At 44.0% G+C, this 19,886-nt stretch overlaps 1 pseudogene; it reads right to left on the reverse strand.

Moving 5' to 3' along the window:
* Positions 1-361: 361 nt before the first annotated feature.
* LOC129625239 (trophoblast Kunitz domain protein 1-like) lies at positions 362-9,630 on the reverse strand (annotated as a pseudogene).
* Between the last annotated feature and the right edge of the window lie 10,256 nt (positions 9,631-19,886).

Here is a 19,886-nt window from a genome sequence, read left to right on the forward strand (position 1 = left end):
GTATGAAACCATTATCTTCATAACCTGAATGCCCAACCAGAAAGAAGTGAGTTTTCCATGCCAAGATGGGGTGCTCAGGAGCACTGAAGATCTTCTCTGGAGGGTGGTTGACTCACTATTCCGATCTAAGAAGGAGGAGCACATGATTAGGCTCAGGTTCTCTTAAAAGGAATCCCACTTTGACCTTCTGCCAAGCTGACCCCTGGAGAACTTGCTCAGTGTGTGGTTTCACAGGACTCTGCAGCCTCTTCTCCTGGGAAGCATTAAGGAGGAAGACACTGTGCAGGTGTGACTGGTGTGTGGTCCCCTGAGCTCCACCTCATTCCCAGTCCTTCCCCTCCCCTGTGCCCTGCCCCCTATCTTACCACATGGTCACAGTCACTGGACAGCAGGTCACTATGCAGTCCAATAACGTCTGGAAGTTATTCTTGTTCCCTTCGCAGCCGCCATATACAAATGGCTCGCAGTACCCAGTCTTGGCATTGTAGAAGTAACGGGTCATCTGGTCCTTGCAGGGACCCTTTAATTCAGGCTCCAGGCAGAATTCAGGCTTAGAAGCTGCTGGGAAAGGAGGGGCAATGGCTCAGTTATGAGGACAGTCATCACAGCTCATACAAGGACAACAGCTAGAACCGCCAGTTTGTTTGCAGTAGAGAATGCTAGGCTTGTGGAGGGTGGTCAGATGGAAAAGGTCATTTGAAAACCTTCTTTCTGGGACAGAATTAGGAATGCTGCTAGGGGTGACCTGATATATTAATTGTGTTCAATTATATATCTCCTCATGAAGTATTTTAACAAAAATTGGTATAATGCCTTTGCTTAGTCTCAGAAACTTCTAAGGGACTTCCCTGGTGGGCCATTGGTTAAGAATCCGCCTTTGAGTACAGGAGCCTGGGGTTCAATCCCTTTATAAGAAAACTAAAGTCCCACATCCTGAGGGGCATCTAAGTCAGCAGGCCACAGCTACTGAGTTTGTACCCTGCAACTAACACCAAAGCACCAAATAAATGCTCAAAAAAAGAAATACACAACTCTATAGCAACGAAGCAACAGCTAGAACTGGACATGGAACAACAGACTGGTTCCAAATAGGAAAAGGAGTATGTCAAGATGTATATTGTCACCCTGCTTATTTAACATAATACAAAGTACATCGTGAGACATGTTGGGCTGGATGAAGCACAAGCTGGAATCAATATTGCTGGGGGAAATATCAATAACCTCAGAAATGCAGATGACACCACCCTTATGGCAGAAAGTGATGAAGAAATAAAGAGCCCCTTGAAAGTGAAAGAGGAGAGTGAAAGAATTGGCTTAAAGCTCAACATTCAGAAAACTAAGATCATGACATCTGGTCCCATCACTTCATGGCAAATAGATGGAGAAACACTGGAAACAGTGGAAGACTTTATTCTTGGGGCGGGGTGGGGGGGGGGTGGTCCAAAATCACTGCAGATGGTTACTGTAGCCATGAAACAAAAAGACGCTTACTACTTGGAAGAAAAGTTGTGACCAACATAGACAGCATATTAAAAAGCAGAGACATTACTTTGCCAACAAAAGTCCATCTCATCAAGGCTATGGTTTTTCCAATAGTCATGTATGGATGTGAGAGTTGGACCATAAATAAAGCTGAGCACCAAAGAATTGATGGTTTTCAACTGTGGTGTTGGAGAAGACTCTTGAGAGTCACTTGGACAGCAAGGAGATCCAACCAGTCCATCCTAAAGGAAATCAGTCCTGAATATTCATCAGAAGGACTGATGTTGAAGCTGAAACTCCAACACTTTAGCCACCTGATGTGAAAAGCTGATTCATTTGAAAAGACCCTGATGCTGGAAAAGATGGAAGGCAGGAGGAGAAGGGGACAACAGAGGATAAGGTGGTTGGATAGCATCACCAACTCGATGGACATAAGTTTGTGTGGACTCTGGGAACTGGTGATGGACAAGGAGGCCTGGCGTGCTGTAGTCCATGGAATGCAAAGAGTTGGACACAACTGAACGACTGAACTGATAGCAACGAAAAGAGATCACAGGTAAATATCATTCCCCATATGTCAATAATTACTGGGTCTGGGTAGGTGGGTTTTATAATACTGTTCTCTGCACCTTTGTATATGGTAAAAACGTTCCACCATGAATAAAAAAATGTGAAGGAATCATGCCATAATGGAAAAGTGCATGTAGAAAACATACCAGTCTGTTTACTTCTGATCCATCAGGAGGACTGAATAAATTGAATGTTGAACTATCAATATGTTGATACTGTGATTATAAGAAGAAATATATGTGTTCTTTTTCTTTTTTCATCCTTTTCCTGGCACAGAGTTCCTAAAACTCTTGGCGTTTCTCTTCTGATGAGAAGAATAAAAGTGTCTTCTGATATATGAAGTCAGTGATTTTGGAAAGACCCTCATAAACCAGAATGGGCTCTTATTGCATAGGAAAGGACTGTCTACAGGGCGGTGGGCACTTTCATTCCCACCCTCCACCATGGTCTTCTATCCATTATCCCTTTGCCTTCCCTCAACCTCAGGGAGGATAATGGAGCTGTCTGTTGAACAGTCTCCCATGGCAAATGATTTAATGCATCATGACTAGGTAATTAAGCCTCCATAGAAACTTCAACAGAGCAAGACATTCATGTTATTAGAGAGACCTGGGATCCACCCAGGGAACAACATAGATGACACTCCACGTGGACCACTGCAGCAGCCTGCTTACTGGCACTGGGCCTCTGTCTCTGCTCTTTGCCCCCTAGAGGATACTCTGTGCACTGCAGCCTCAGAGATCCTGTTATTATAGAGCCCTGTTCCATTGCTCCCAAGATCACCTCCTCAGTGACTCCCCTTTTCTCTGAGAATCAAACTCTGATTCTTATAAAGGCGTACAAGGCTCCTCACGACCTGCCCCCATGACATCTCTGCCTCATCCCCTTCCACTCCCCTCTCCTCCACTCACTCAGCTCCAGCAACACTAGATCCAGCTGCTGCTCAAACAGACCAGGTATGTTATTTCTGCAGCCTCTGCTCAATGCCTCCTTATCACAGAAGGTTTCCCTGAAACTGTGGAGTTAAAGCACAGCATCCTTTTTAAGCACTACTCCCTACGTTCTAAAAGCTTATAACCTATCATAGGATATCTCCTCTTTGCTATTATTTGTCTCCCTGCTACAAGGCAAACTATATTGCCTTATTTTTTCACAGCTGTATCTCCACCCCAAGAACAATGCATTATAGGGACATAATAACTCCCATTTTCATTCTCTCCACAGGTGCACAGTCATCAAATAGAAGGGTATAATTGATTTCCTTTTAGTAAAAAAAAAAAATGACCTTAATGATGGGACACATCTACATAATGGTCAATGCCCCACTAACATTCAGTCTCCTGACAGGATAGTAAAATGGTCTGTATGGGTTATCATTAACCTGAAAACCTGCCTGAAACCAAATATTTGTGGATTTTTATGGAGGTTTTCAATAAATAGCCATATTGACTGAGTTAGTGGCCATTGCTGATTGATCTCAATCTCAGAGTCTTCCCCCCTCCCCAGAGATGCTGGCAAGGAAGTGGTGAAATTTCCAACCAACAAATAGGTGTTTGAGTTTTTTGAGGACCAGCTCAGACATGAAGATTTCCTACGTTGCTTTTCCTGAGTGGTCTCATGACATAGAAAGGAAATTCCAAGAGTTTCAGGAGGCCTGGGCAATGAAGCAGGACAAGGATCAAATATGGATCAAATGTATGAATAATAAAATATTAGTCAAAAGAGGACAGTAAAGGGCCTGGAGACTTTACTCATATTGTCTCAGCCTAGCTCCCATGAGACAGGGACTGTGTTTGTTGTGTTCCTGCAGTGGCTCTGCTCAGTGGTCCTATGTCTTTCTGTTTATTTTAATAATAGAGGAATGATCATTACTTGACATATCAATATTTTTTCTTGACCAAAGGAAGTCAAAGATCATGTTCTTCATATTAACACACTGGTGGAAAATGGACAAAATTGGTCATGAAATGTGATATTATTTATATTCATGACTGATAATCAAAGAATGCTTGTATATTTTTCTGCTAGTCAGATGAAATTGCAGATGACTTGCCCCAGAACACAGAGTACAGGGGTGGTAGAGTCAGGACAAGATACTATCATGTCATAGCCCATCTGATACAATACCTGATTCTACCAGGAATTCTGAAAATATCATTTATTTGTAAGAGTTTCTGGATGCAGTGTCCTACTTCCATTACTTCCCTGTCTGCAAACCTCACCTAAGCTCCCAAATCACAGCAGAGAGTGAGTTTGGGTTTCCCTTGACACCAAATATGTGGTGTCTCTACCAACATCAACCAATTCCCCAAACCACTCATTGGGTGTCCCCAGTCACTTGACATCTGTGCAGTTAGTACAGATACCGCCCACTGAAGGATCACAACCGTCCTGTTTAGTACCAACCATGTGGTCCAAAGCTACTTATGCTTGTGACCAAATGGCTAAAATTAGGATTTTCCATGACCACATCTCCATGTTCAATAACTGAATGGAACTGACAACCAAACTTAGGAAAACACTTACTGACTGTTCTCAGATTAATAGAGTTGAAAATTCACAAAGAGTGAAACAGAGGAGGTGTGTACGATGAAAGGGACTCTAGGTTGGCAGAGCCTCTGTGCCCTAGTGAGCACAGCACTCTGACATCATGTATTTGTATTCACCACCCAAAAACTCTCTGAACCCCAATATTTATGCAGGTTTGAGGTTTCAAAGCAAAGAAGAATGAAAGAGCCTCTTGATGAAAGTGAAAGAGGAGAGTGAAAAAGTCAGCTCCGGGATATGTTGATGGACAGGGAGGCCTGGCATGCTGCAGTCCATGGGGTTGCAAAGAGTCAGACATGACTGAGCGACTGAACTGAACTGACTGAAATGAGGTCTCAAGAAACAAGCTTATTGATTGAATCATTGGCCATTAGTGATTGATCTCAATCTCAGTGACCTTCCCTCTCCCCAGACGTGCAGAAAATACAAAACCTTTCTTACCATGTTTGAGTATTTATGTTAGGAACTCCTTGACTGTATGGTTCTCGAGTTGCGTTCTGGATATCATCACCTGACCTATGAAAGAGTAAATTGCAAGAGTTTCAGGAGGCCTGGTCCATGAAACAGGGAAAGGATCAAAAATGGACAAGAAAATGACAGTCAAAAAGGACAAGGGAAGGAGCCTGGAGACTTTAGTAAAATTGTCTCAGGCTTGGTCCCACAGCCTAACACAAGGGCTGTGTTTCTTGCTTTCCCTGCAGTTCCTCTCCACAGTGTCTCCACATCTTTCAGTTAGTTTTCATAACAGAGAAATAATCATTATTTGATAAAGAAATAGTTTTAATTGTCCAAAACAAGTAAGTAGAGAATTCTTTTCAGATTAACACATCATGGTGGAAAATGGACAAATTTGGGTATGAAATGGGAATAAATTGTGTATATTCATAACTCATCATCATTCAAAGAACTCATGTAAGAAATTTCCCCTTTTCAGATGAGGAAGCTACAAATGACTTGCCCCACAACACAAGCATGTGGGTGGTGGGATCAGGACAAGACACTGCCATATCACAACCCACTGATACACTATAGATTCTGCTTGGAGGTTGAAAATATAGGCAACTGATAAGAGTTTCTAGATGCAGTGTCCTACCTTCACTACTCAGCTCCTCAAGCCTCATGTGAGCCCTCAAATCACAAGGCAGAGTGAGTCTGGGATTTTTCCTGGCTGCAAAGATATGGTTTCTGCGCCAACCCCATCCAATTCCCAATACCCAGTGGGTGCCCCACTGTCAATTGACTTCTGAGACCATATCTGTGGAGTCATTGCCAATGCCACAGGTTGAGGTATCAAGACTCTCCTGACTTCAGATGCCAGCCATTCAACCAGCGACTGAACTCAGAAAAACCTATCTTTCTGTCCTCAGAATAATATTCAGGAGAAAACTCAGAAACAGTGAAATGGAAGAGACATGGAGGGCAAAGAAAGAGTGGAGGTGTGGGGAGCGTTCGTGCCCTAGACAGCACAACACCCTCACATCATCACCACTGGTTCCCACCCATGAGCTCTCTGAATGCCAAAATTTATGGAGTTTCATTTTTATGTTTTTAATTTTTATTGAGGTTTCCATCAACAGGGATATTGATTGAATCTTTGGGCAGCGATGACTGATCTCAACCTCAGTGCCCTCCCTTCTCCTTACAGGTGAAGGAGTTTCAAACCTTGAATTCCATTACTGATTATGTCAGCCAATCCTTTTAGTCCATGAAATATCTTGATACCTATGAAAGACAAAAATTCCACAATTTTCAGGAGTCTTAGACCATGAACCAGGACAAGGATCAAATATGGATAATAAAATGATAGTCAAACGTGGACGAGGGAAAAGGCCTGGACACTCTGCTCATTTTCCCAGGTCGTTCTGATTAATTTTTATAAGAGAGGAATAATCATCATTTGACACATAAATATTCTTTCTGACCCAAGCAAGTAGGTAGAGAAAGTATTTCAAATGAACATATCCGTAGGAAAATCACCACGATTTGCCATGAATGTGAATAAACTCTTTATGTTTATGACCAGTAATATGTTCAAAGAACCCATGTAGCAGGTATCTGCTGTTCAGATGAGGAAACTGTAGATGACTTGCCCCAGGACACACAGCATACGGGTGGCAGGGTCAGGACAAGATATGGTCAGGTCACAACCCATTTGATATACTATCCTATTCTGCCAGGAACTCTGAAAATACCGATAACTGCTGAGAGTCTCTGGGTTCATTGTCCCACTTTCATTACTCCCCTGTCCCCAGACCTAACCTGAGCTCCCAAAGCACAGGGAGAGTGACTGTGGGTTTCCCTGACACTAAATACATGGTGTCTACAGCAACAACATCCAATTCCCCAAACACCCACTGGGTGCCTGCAAGTTAATTTAATTGCGATACAAAATCTGGGAAGTTAGTACAGCTTCTGCATGTTGAGGGCTCAAAACTGTCCTCAATCTGAATGACAGTAAAGTCGTGATTTGACAAAGCAGCTAAAGCTTGGAAGTACCATTACCCCACTCCATTTTCAATAACTCAATAAACCTCACGACCACTTTCAGGAAGACCACTCACATAGGGATCTCACGTTATTATTAAGGATAAATATAAGCACAGAAAAATGACAGAGATATGCAGGGCAAAGTGGAAGTGGAGTTGTGAGGAGCCTTCATGTCCTAGAGAACACTGGACCCTCACATCACTGTCGTGTGATACCACCCCAAAAGCTCCCTGATTGCCCAAATTTGTGGATTTTCATTGAGGTTTCACTAAACAGGCATATTGATTGAATCGTTGACCAGTGGTGATTATTCTCAATCCCAGTGCCGTCCCCTCTCCCCAGAGGTGGAAAAAGTTCAAACCTTTAACCACACCGTGGATGACATTTGTTATCACATCTATTATTGAACGCTTCTCAGGTCCCTTTCTATGGCTTGTCTCCAGACCTATGAAAGACAGTACATTCCAGGAATTTCAGGAGGCCTGGCCCATGCACCAGGACAAGGATCAAATATGCATAATAAAGCAATAGTCAACAGTGGACAAGGAAGGGAGCAAATATAGATAATAAAATAATAGTCAAAAGAAGACAAGCAAAGGGCCTGGAGACTTTACTAATGTTGTATCAGCCTTGGTCCCAGGGGCAAAGCCAAACTGTGCACTGTGTGTTTCTTACTTTCTCTGCAGTGGCTCTGCTCACTCATCCCAGGTTTTTCTGGTTATATTTCCTAATAGAGGAATAATTGTTATTTGACACCTAAATATTCCTTCTTGCCCAAAGCAAGTAGGTAGAGGAATCATTTTCAGATTGACACATCTTGGTGGAAAATGCACAAAATTCACCATGAAATATTATTCAACTCTTTATATTCATGACTGGTTTCTCTTCAAAAACCCATGTAACATGTATCCCCTGTTCCAATGAGAAAATAGCTGATGACTTGCCCTAGGACATGTAGCTATCTGGGTCAGGACAGGACACTGTCACATTACAACCCATTTGATACACTACCTGATTCTGCCAGGAACTCTGAAAATACAGATAACTGAGAACAGTTTCTGGGTGCAGTGTCCTACTTTCATGAATCCCCCCTTTTGGAGCATCACTTGAGCCCCTGAATCACAGGGGAGAGTGAGTTTGGGTTTTACTCTGACAACAAATATGGGGTCCTTTAAGAGCAACCGAGTCCCTAAACACCCACTGGGTGTCTAGCAAGTCAATTTACTTCTGATTTGAAATCTGTGGAGTTAGTGCAGACTCTGCAGGTTGAGGACTCAAGACTGTTCTCAACTCAGCTGCCAGCCGTGAGGTCCTGAGTTTCTCATGTTTGTGATCAAATGGTGAAAATTGGGATGTCCATGACCCCACCTTCAAAATCAACAGCTCAATAGAATCAGTGGCTGAACTTAGGAAAAACACTTGCTTACACTTCCCAGATAACTATACAAAATGTAGCTCAAGGCAGTAAAAAGGAAGAGATGTGTATGCAAAGGGGGAGGGAGCTGTGCCCAGCCTCTGTGCCCTAGTGAGCATAGCACCCTCACATCAGCTGCCTGTATTCAAAAACACACAAGCTCTCTGAGCCCAGTTTTTATGTATTTCTTCCAAGGGTTCACTAAACAAGTATATTGGTTGGATCATCAGCCACTGGTGATTGATCTCATTCTCAGGTCCATCCACTCTCCACAGAGGGTCTGGAATGAGATATGGTGAAGCCTGGAACCATGAAATGGATGTTTGAAGTTTCTTGGACACCAGCCTCATCCTGAAGGTATCTTAAGTCTCCTCTGGTGACTCATCTTATAACCTATAAAGTCAGTAAATTCCAAGTTTTAGGGAGGCCTGGGCTATTAATCAAAACAAGGATCAAATAGGCAGCTTTTGGTTACTACACAACAGCAAGGTTCAGGGACAAGGCAGGGACCAGGAATAGAGTCTCAGAAATGGGCCCTGATCTGGTAGAGTTAGGTGGGAGAGATAAATATTTAATATAAAAATTTAATACATATCCTCAAGAGTGTCGTGATGTCAGTGGAGTTAAAAATTTCCAACGTAAGACTTCCCTGGTGGTCCAGTAGATAAGAATCCACATGCAAATGCGGGGACATGGGCTCTATCCCTGGTTGGGAGGATCCACATGCCTTGGGGTAACTAAGCAGGTGATCTGCAACTACTGAGCCCAGATGCCTAGAGTCCCTGCTCTGCAACAAGAGAAGCCACCCCAATGAGAAGACCACACACCACACCACAGAGTAGTTCTGGTAACTAGGGAATATCCTGGCATAGTCAGGAAGACCAATGCTGCCAAAACTGAACAAACATCCTGCCCAAAATGACAGGAGAAGTTCAGAGAAGACTGGTAGCAGTGTGGTCACAACTGGCCCCCAGCCCTTCCATGGACTTCCATCATTTCCCTCCAGTCTATACAGGAGAGGTGAGCCTGGTCCTACCTTGGTCCTGGGTATGGTGTTCATACACCGGGGTGCTGTCCACCAGGAAAACAAGGAGGAAGAGAAGGGCTGCAAAGAGGCAGAGCCAGTTCATCTTGGTGGGGGCCTTGCAGGAGGGCTCCTGAGGATGCTGGGGATGCACAGACTGAGCTTTTAATATCCTGACTGAGGGGTGAGATCAGAGGATGAATAAGGGAGTGAGTCAGGGGAGGAGCTGGGTCAGTCCTGTTTATTGAGAAATCTCCCTCCTAACCATGCCTTCTGTCTGCAGGGGCCAAGTCTGAGAACTAGTCTGAGAACAGTAGTTTTCAGGCTTGATTATGCCTGTGGGTCTAGTGTAAGCACAGATTGTGATCAGACAGATGGAGTTTGTCCAATATGGACTTTTAGAGACATCTGAGAACCTAGACAAGTGCATGGCACATGATGGACGGCCAGTGAGGGGATGAGATGGATCAAAGGACATATCGGTGAATAGCAGTGTGTTAGCCCAGGTCCTCCTTTTCAGCCTTGTGCTACTTTCATCACATCTGGGCCTCATTGCCCTGACCCGCCTCACCTGCCGCAGATGACAGGGGTGACACAGGACAGCTTCCTGCAACCATTGCCACAGCTTCTCCACTGGATGGACACTTGCTCTTTTTCAGGCATTGGTCCAGGCAGGAACTGAGCTGAGAAGGTTAGGCCGTCCTGGAGTATAGCTCTCTTTATGCATTGAAAAACGAGTAAAGGGAGGGGGTCGAAAAGAAGCAGGGAAATGAATACGTCTCCACCATATGACTAGGTGAGGGACTTGCTGTCCCTCACCTGGTGTTGCAAACAGAAATGCTGCCTGCATGAGTGAACTTCAGGGGACCTTGGAAGACTGCCTATAACCCCTTCCTTCCTCCTGCTCTCCCTCATTGGTGGTGGGCCCATAGGACCTCAATCAGGGTACCAGCTCTGTGTATTCCTAACTTTGTGCCTGAGGATTTAAATCTCCCAGAACCTCATGTCTTCAGGTGTCATGTGAGATCTGTGCTTTCCACATCATGCGGCTACCATGGTAGCAATGGAGGCAACTGGCATGTATTTGTTCTCTGGAGAAGTCAAAGTCCTTTGTATTAGTAATAGCAATAATGAGTCATTACATCAGGGAAAACTTAAATTCCTCATTGTGGCAGGCATTATCCTAAGCACCTAACACATCAGTCAGTTCAGTTCAGTCGCACAGTCATGTCCAACTCTTTGCGACCCCATGAATCACAGCATGCCAGGCCTCCAAGTCCATCACCAACTCCTGGAGTTCACTCAAACTCATATCCATCGAATCAGTGATGCCATCCAGCCATCTCATCCTCTGTCGTCCCCTTCTCCTCCTGCCCCCAATCCCTCCCAGAATCAGGGTCTTTTCCAATGAGTCAACTCTTCACATGAGGTGGCTAAAGTATTGGAGTTTCAGCTTCAGCATCATTCCTTCCAAAGAAATCCCAGGGCTGATCTCCTTCAGAATGGACTGGTTGGATCTCCTTGCAGTCCAAGGGACTCTAAAGAGTCTTCTCCAACACCACAGTTCCAAAGCATCAGTTCTTCGGTGCTCAGCTTTCTTCACAGTCCAACTCTCACATCCATACATGACCACTGGAAAAAACCATAGCCTTGACTAGACAGACCTTTGTTGGCAAAGTAATATCTCTGCTTTTCAATATGCTATTTAGATTGGTCATAACTTTCCTTCCAAGGAGTAAGCGTCTTTTAATTTCATGGCTGCAGTCAACATCTGCAGTGATTTTGAAGCCCCCAAAAATAAAGTCAGCTACTGCTTCTGCTGTTTCCCCACCTATTTGCCATGAAGTGATGGGACTGGATGCCATAATCTTTGTTTTCTGAATGTTGAGCTTTAAGCCAATTTTTTCACTCTCTTCTTTCACTTTCATCAAGAGGCTTTTTAGTTCCTCTTCACTTTCTGCCATAAGGGTGGTGTCATCTGCATATCTGAGGTTATTGATATTTCTCCTGGCAATCTGGATTCCAGCTTGTGCTTCTTCCAGCCCAGCGTTTCTCATGATGTACTCTGCATATAAGTTAAATAGCAGGGTGACAATATACAGCCTTGACATACTCCTTTTCCTATTTGGAACCAGTCTGTTGTTCCATGTCCAGTTCTAACTGTTGCTTCTGGACCTGCATACAGGTTTCTCAAGAGGCAGGTCAGGTGGTCTGGTATTCCCATCTCTTTCAAAATTTTCCACAGTTTCTTGTGATCCACTCAGTCAAAGGCTTTGGCATAGTCAATAAAGCAGAAATAGATGTTTTTCTGGAACTCTCTTGCACTTTCCATGATCCAGCAGACCTAACACATAAAACTCATCAAATCCTCAAAAATCTTTAAAGAAAGGGGAGAAACTGTTGATATTTCCTCATGTGACTGGGGAGGTACCTGAGATAACAAGAAATAAAGTAATTTGCCTAGGTCATAGCTTGTAGAGAGGGGATTAGAACCCAGGGATCTGACTTCAGAGTTTGTGCATATGCACTCTGTTGCATTGCAAGCTATAAAGTCAAGTGCACACATCAAAGGTGACACACCCACAGTCCCTTCGCTCATCCTTGTGTGTTTACTTGCAGTTAAAACCACGTAGCACCCTTGAGAAGGGCAGAAGCTCTTAATACCGAGTTACCCCAGGACAGAGGGACATGAGTAGAAAGTTACACACAAAATAGCCATTGTAAGGGGAGAGTCTGCTCTCTCCTGAGATATTTCACATGAATGATTTCATTTAGCCTCAGATGAATCCAACAACATCTGGATCCTTATCCCGTTGTGTCAAGGAAAAAGCCGAAACTCAGAGAGGTATAGCCACTTGCTCAGGACACACAACCTGCAGATGGTACAAGTCATTAATAGACTTTAGTTCAAAAGGCCCCCTGGCCCTTCGCCTCTTCCTGTTCAATCTTTCCACCTGAGACCAGGGAGCAGCAGAGACTCCCGCTAACAGCACAAACTCCTCTTATCTCCCTCCTCCTCTCTCATCTGTCTGTCTTTCTCAACCAGTGTCCTCCTGTCCTTTTCTCACTTTTTGCCCAGGTTAAAGCAACGTTCCCCCACCCTCAGTCCCCTGGAACAGAAGCTTCCTGATGGACTGATCCTCTCTCCACATCCCCCCTCCCTGTGTCATGTATAACTGAGATCTCTGATTAGGAAGCTTCCCCATTCCTGGGGGCATCTTCAGAGAAATTACAAGACAGGAAAATCACAGGATTTATATCTAGATAAACCAGAGAACACAAAACTCTGAAATCACATCATATCTCCTCCTCATGCCCAGTTTTTCCCTCTAAAAAATGAGAAAATTGAATTCCATGCTATCTAATGCCACATTCTGAAAGGATGGAATGTATCTGGGGCATTCAGAGTATGTTTAGAATTTTCTGAGGCTTTGTCCAGTGAGCATCATTCATATTCAAAGCATGAGGGTCAGTTTCAGGCTAAATGATAAAACAGCACCTGGCTTTTTGGAAATAAGTACTTTCTTAAAATGGTGTTGTGAATACTATTTTGTTAGAATTATTTTGAGGCTTAAAAGGGAAAAAACACGACCAGAGATTGCAAATCTGACTAGCATCCAAGTATTATTAACCCACACCATTCATAATTTTGAAATATTTCCAGGATTTAGCAGTGGGAGATTTTATAAAAAATTAACTTCTCACATTGTTGGAAAAACTAATTGATCTGACAACACATTCCTGCCATTTAACGAGAACCCTCTTCTGCCTTAGGGATTTTCCAGGCAAGAATACTGGAGTGGACACACATTCCCTTCTCCAGGTGATCTTCCCAATGCTGGGATCAAACTTGGGTCATCTGCATTGCAGGCAGATTCTCTACCATCTGAGCCACCAGGGAGCAGTGGGTCTCAACTCTGAACGAGCTTCAGAATCTATTACACATTTGTTGAAACACAGATCTGAGACCTCCACTGTCTGAGATTTTATTTGGTAAGACATGGTTGGACCTGAGTATCTGCATCCACCAGGTTTCTGGGACTGAGGGTGCTACTCAAGACACCACGTTCTGAAAGCTGTGAACTAAGCTAAGGAGAGCTGCTCTCTTCTCAGGATGGGAGTGTTCTCTCCAGTTTCCATAATCCCCACCATTCCTTATTGTCCCTCCAGCCTCCATCCCAACTCTAAATATGTCCAGCCATATTACTCACCTGGTCCAGGGGCATTTAACATTGTGACCTATGGGACGGGCTCACAGTAAGTGTTCAGGAAAGGGTGTTAGTTTATTTTTAATCACTAAGTCATGTACGCGATCACCATGTGCCTGGGACAATCTTCCCTGATCTTTACATTGTTATTCTTTGCTTTGCATCTGCCAAATACAAATCTGTCCAATCACTCAGACCCAACCTTGTAGAAGTATCTGATTAGTTTGTCCTTGCAGGGACCCATGTATGGAGATAGCAGGCAGAAGTCAGGTCACAGGGCTGCAGAGATGGGAAAATCTTGGTCAAATAGGAAGGTGATCCTCACTGTTTGGTCTATCAGGTGAACAACGGAAACCACCCCTTTGTTTGCAATAGAGATGGTAGGGGTGCAGGGGGGTGAATGTGAAAAGGCCCTTTGATATCCTTCTGTCCAGGGCATCATTACCAAGGTCATCAGGTGTCACAGTAACAGGATAATACTGGAAATAATTATGTTGTTACTGAATATCTATAGATTTATTGACATTATGCTACTGATTAACTCCAAAAGAACAAAAAGGAAGAATACTTCTTATGAATATTCTCCATATGTTGAGAATGATCAGAGCTGGACAATGGCCTGTGAGTTTATAGTACTATTTTCTGGACATATGTGTGGTGGAAACATTTCAACATTGGAAAAGAAAGTGTGACATTGGATAACCAACAGTAGAGGACATGAAACGCTTCTCAGTGTTATATGGCAGCCTGGATGGGAGAAGAGTTCGGGGCAGAATGAATATATTTATGTATGTGGCTGAGTTGTTTTGCTGACCACCCAAAACTATCACAATATTGTTAATCGACTATGTTGTTAGTCACTCAGTCGTGTCCGACTCCTTGCAACCCAATGGCCTGCAGCCTACTAGGCTCTTCTGTTCATGGAATTCTCCAGACAAGAATACTGGAGTGGGTTGCCAGTTCCTTCTCCAGTCCTGACTGCTAATCCTTTCAAAAAACTCATGTAACCTGGTCAGTTGTTCACGTGAGGACACTGCAAATGACTTGCCCCAGGACACAAAATATTTGAGTGTTAGGATCATGACAAGTCACAACACATTTAATCAAGTAACTTTTTGTCCAGGATTCTGAAACTGCAGAAACTGGGAAGGGGTTCTGAGTGCTCTATTCAACATAGTCTCTTTCCCTGTCCCTGAGCCTTACCCCAAACACAAATGGTAAAAAAGAGTCAGTCTGGGTTTTGTCCCTGACACCAAACATGTGGATCTCTGCCAGTAGCAACCAGTTCCCCACACCCACTGGGCATCCAAGAGTCCATTTACTTCTGACACTAAATCCACAGAGGCGGCCCAGACATCACAAGATGAGGGCTCCATCCCTGAGGATGGCCCACACTCTCAAGTGTTGATCAAAATTTCCACTGTCACTTACATGTGTGACCGACTGGCTATAAATTCGCAGGTTCCATGACCCACCTCCCATGTTCAATAACTTATTAGAAATATTCAGAGAACTCAGGAAAGCCATTTACTTACTGTTACCAGGTATTATAAAACATTGAAACTCAGGAACAGCCTAATGGAGGAGAAGCATCGGGTAAATGGGGAGTTGGGGGTGTCAAGCCTCCAAGACCTCTCAGGACTCTCCCGCTTCTCAATCTCTTGATGGTATCACCTTCCCTGAGGCTGTCTGAACCCAGCATCCATGGGTTTTAATTGAGGGTGGAGGCAGGCAAGTTGATAGAATCATTGGCCACTTGTGATAAAACTCAGTATCAGTACTCTGTATGGTCCTCAGAAGGACTGAGGGGTGATAGTTTTAACCCTATAATCAGCTGACTGAAAATTCTGGAGTCCAGTCCCATCCAGACTTTATCTCAGGTCCCATCCTTCATTCATCTCATGATTTATAAAAATACATAAAGTTCCAGGACTTTCAGGTTGCCTGGAGCATGAATAGAAAGTGAAAGTGAAGTCGCTCAGTCGTGTCCAACTCTTAGCGACCCCATGAACTACAGCCTACCAGGCTCCTCCATCCATGGATTTTCTAGGCAAGAGTACTGGAGTGGGGTGCCATTGCCTTCTCCGAGCATGAACAGAGACAGGGATCAAATATGGATCTTCTTATGACACTACAGTAGGATCAGGGGCAAGGCAGTGACCAGGAATAGTGTATCAGTTATGAGGTCCTTGATCTGGTAGAGTCAGGTCAGGCACTGATTTTTCATAATTGAACACATAACATGACCTTCTGAGAGTCAAGAAACATCCCTGGAGTGAAAACTGCCCAATTTACCAGAAGAAATCCAGAGAGGGTTTGCTGCAGCCACTGGCAACCCCCTACTCTCTCCCTCCAACCCTGGTCTCACCACCTGTGGTTTTGGGATCAGAGGACCTCAGTTTGTATCCCAGTTCTGCCTTTTCCTAACTGTGTGATCTGTGGCCTGAAATTTCCCTCGTCTTCATTTGTTACATGAGATCATGCTGCTGACATCCTGGGGCTGTTTTGAAAGCACTGTCTATGGCCTCCATAGACATATATTCTTTTCCTGGCAAAGCCAAAGTCCTTTGAAATGATAATAATAATGGGTAATGATGATAGTTAACACTTAACTCTTTTGACCAGAGAGTCAAATAATGGCATGGTGGGGTGGAGAAAGGCCTGGACCTGGGTGAGGTCACTACTGAAGTAAGAAGAGGGCTTTCAGTTACCTCTGAGGAAGGAGACATATTTGGAGGAGAGACTGTGACTTCACTCTGGCACTCGAGGAATTTCCTGATGCTGAACTTCTTTTACAGGTGAAACTACAACATCCAGTCCTATTTGCTCCTTGTACTTACTACTGTTGACAGCACATTTAAAGAGCAGTCAGGAGCCAAGGAAACTAAAACTTTATGTGCCCCTCGACAATTTGCCTTGTTCAGTGATGTTCAAAGCATGTTAGGGTTCTCAAAAGAAAACAAAGCTGTGGATTTCTTGATGCAGAGATTGTCATCCTCTTTTAGAAAGAAAGAATCTGTGTTTCTGAGAGATGAAATGTCTTGCCCAAGACTACACAGCAGTGTAGTGAGTTACTTAAGATAATCTCTTTTCATTAATACCAGGTCATTATCCCACTGTTGTTTCTGTCTGTAAGGCCTGTCTGACTCTTTTGTGACCCCATTGACTGTAGCCCTCCAGGCTCCTCTGCCCATGGTATTTCCTAGACAAGAATACTGGAGTGGATTGGAATTTCTTTCTCCAGGGGATCTTCCCAAACTAAGTATCTACCCTGTTCTCCTCCACTGGCAGAAGAACTTTTACCACTGAGCCATGAGGGATCCCCTCAGGAAAAGTTTGTTGTTGTTCAGCCACTAAGTCATGTCCCAGTCTTTGGGACCCCATGGAGTGTAGATGTCAGTATTTCCTGTCCTTCACTATCTCTCAGAATTTGCTCAGACTCATGTTCATTGAATCAATGATGCCATCCAACCATCTCATCCTCTGTCATCCCCATCTCCTTCTGCTCTCAATCTTTCCCAGCATTACAGTCTTTTCCAATAAGTCAGCTCTTCGCATCAGGTGACCAAAGTATTGCAGCTTCAACTTCAGCGTTGGTCCTTCCAATGAATATTCGCTGTTGCATACCTTTAGGGATTGACTGATCTGATGTCCTTGTCAACCACAGAATTCTCAAGTGTCTTCTCCAGCACCACAATTTTAAAACATCAATTTTGTGGGTTCAGCCTTCTTTATGGGCCAACTCTCACATGCCCACATGACTACTGCTTAAAACCATAACTCTGACTATATGGACCTTTTTTTAAAAAAGATATTTTGTTTACAGTGGTTTCCCTACACCAAGAAAGATGCCTTCAGGGACAAAAAACATAACTATTTGCTAAATAATTTTCATTAAATGAATCTCCCATTTCATACTCATGCCAAGTGCACAGTTATTGAAGAGACTGGAGATCATAAAATTCCTGTTAATCTATTTGATAATGAAGCCTGCCTATATAATTTTGAGTCTCCCTTAACATCCTGTATCCTGATAGGATAATGAAATAATACCTGAGCAGGACAGCAAAGTGAATGACCTTCACTTGACTAACATTGTACCATCTGGATAGAACAGCCTGCTGTGTCTTGAACAAACCCCTGGAAGTACTGCATTTCCTGCTCTTCCTACCATTGCCTCTGAAGGGAAGAAGATCAGCTGTCCCTCAACATTGTGATTAACTTCATAACAGAGAAATGATCATATTTGACAGATAAATTTTTTAGGGGGTGATGAGGAAATGTAGGTAGAGGAGTCTTTTGGACTAAACCAATTTGGTACAAAATGGACACCTTTGATGACAAATGTGTAAACTTTTATACTAATGACTGGCAGGCCTTTCAAAAGACACATGTAACCTGGTCTCTGTGTTCAGGTAAGGACAATGCAGATGACTTGCCCCAGGACACACAGCATGTGGATGTTAGGATCAGGACAAGACACCATCCTTTCACACCCCATTTAATCAAGTACCTGATTCCACCAGATATTCTGAAAATGCAGAGAACTAGGGTGGGGTGCTGAGTGCTTGGCCCCACATAGTATAGTTCCAGGGCCCTGACCTTCACTCCAGAGACAAATGGTAGACAAGAGTGAATCTGGGTTTTTTTCCCTGACTCGAAATATGTGAGGTCTCTTCCAACAGCAAGCAGTTCCCTAACACTCACTGAAATCTCAGGAGTCAATTCATTCAAACACTAAATTCATAGAGGTGACCCAGACTACAGACACCTAAGGCTTGGTCCTTAGGTCAGCCCACACTTCAAGTGTCCAACACAATTCCTTCTGGCCCTTACACATGGGATCAATTCAGAAGTGTCATGACCAAACTCTCATATTCAGAAACTTATTGGAATCTCTCACAGAACTCAGGAAAGCCCATTACTTACTGTCCCCAGTTATTTTAAAGCAATAAACCCAGGGACAGAAAATTTGTAGGGCAAATGGGTAGTTAGGGCTGCTGAGCTTCCAAACTCTCTCAGGACTCTCCTCCCCTCACAATCTCTTGATGCCTCACTCCCCTGAGGTTCTCAGAACCCAGTATGTATGGGTTTTAATTGAAGATCGGAGGTAGGCAATTTGATAGAGTTATTGCTCATTGGTGAATGAACTCTGCATCAGTAACCTCTCCTCTCCCCAGAGGGACTGAGAGTTGACAGTTCTAACCCTCTAAGCATCTGATGGCATGTTCTGGAGTCCAGTCCCATCCAGATGCTATCTAGGTTTCCATCCTAGACTCATCTCATGACTTATAGATAGACAGTAACCCAACCCAACCCCTTCCTGCAACCCAATCCCTTCCATGGACTCCCATCATCCCCCACCTCTGAAAAGCTGAAATGAGCCTGGACTTGCCCTGGGCCTGGTTGCTAGTTTCACATCCTGGTATACCGGCCACAAGGGTGCCCAGAAGGGTGAGAAGGGTTGCCAAAAAGCAGAGCTGGCTTATCTTCATGGCCTTGCAGAAGGGCTCCTGAGGAAAGATGGCAGCTGGCTGAGCTTCTCACACCCCAGTTCAGTGATTGGAAGAGAGACAAGGAGGGGAGTGAGGAAGAGAAGGGCCTGGGGTCAGTATTGTACAGTGTGTACAACCCCCACTACCCATTGTCCTGCGTTAGCCTGCTGAGGTAAAATGCCCAATATCAGAGCTTCTTAAACTTGACATTGGCTGTTGGTGTCATAGAAACATGTTTTGTAGTTGTACAGCTGGAATATAGTCCAATAGGGTCACTCAGGGAGGATCCTAGCACCTAGAGCGGTGCATGGCTGTGATGGACAATCAATGAGTGGATGAGAGCAAATCACAGGATGAGTAAGTGAACAGCAGTGTATGAGCTCAGGTCCTCCTTTTCAGCCTCCTGTAGGTGCCATCACATCTGAACATCAATTATCTCACCCAAAACACCCTCACGTAGCTCAGAAGACCAGTGTGAAACAGACACCTTCCTGCATCCATTGTTACAGCTTCTGTACTGGATGGAGACCTGCTATTTACCTTGCTGTTCCCTGTAGGAACTTAGCTGTGAAGGTGATGTCCTGCTGGGGCAGCATCCCTGTTTTCTGTTTCAAACAAGGAGTAAGGGATGGGGGCAGAGGGTAAGGAGGGAGCTGAAC

Source organism: Bubalus kerabau, chromosome 13, assembly GCF_029407905.1.
Source record: "Bubalus kerabau isolate K-KA32 ecotype Philippines breed swamp buffalo chromosome 13, PCC_UOA_SB_1v2, whole genome shotgun sequence".
Classification (NCBI taxonomy): Eukaryota; Metazoa; Chordata; class Mammalia; order Artiodactyla; family Bovidae; genus Bubalus; species Bubalus kerabau.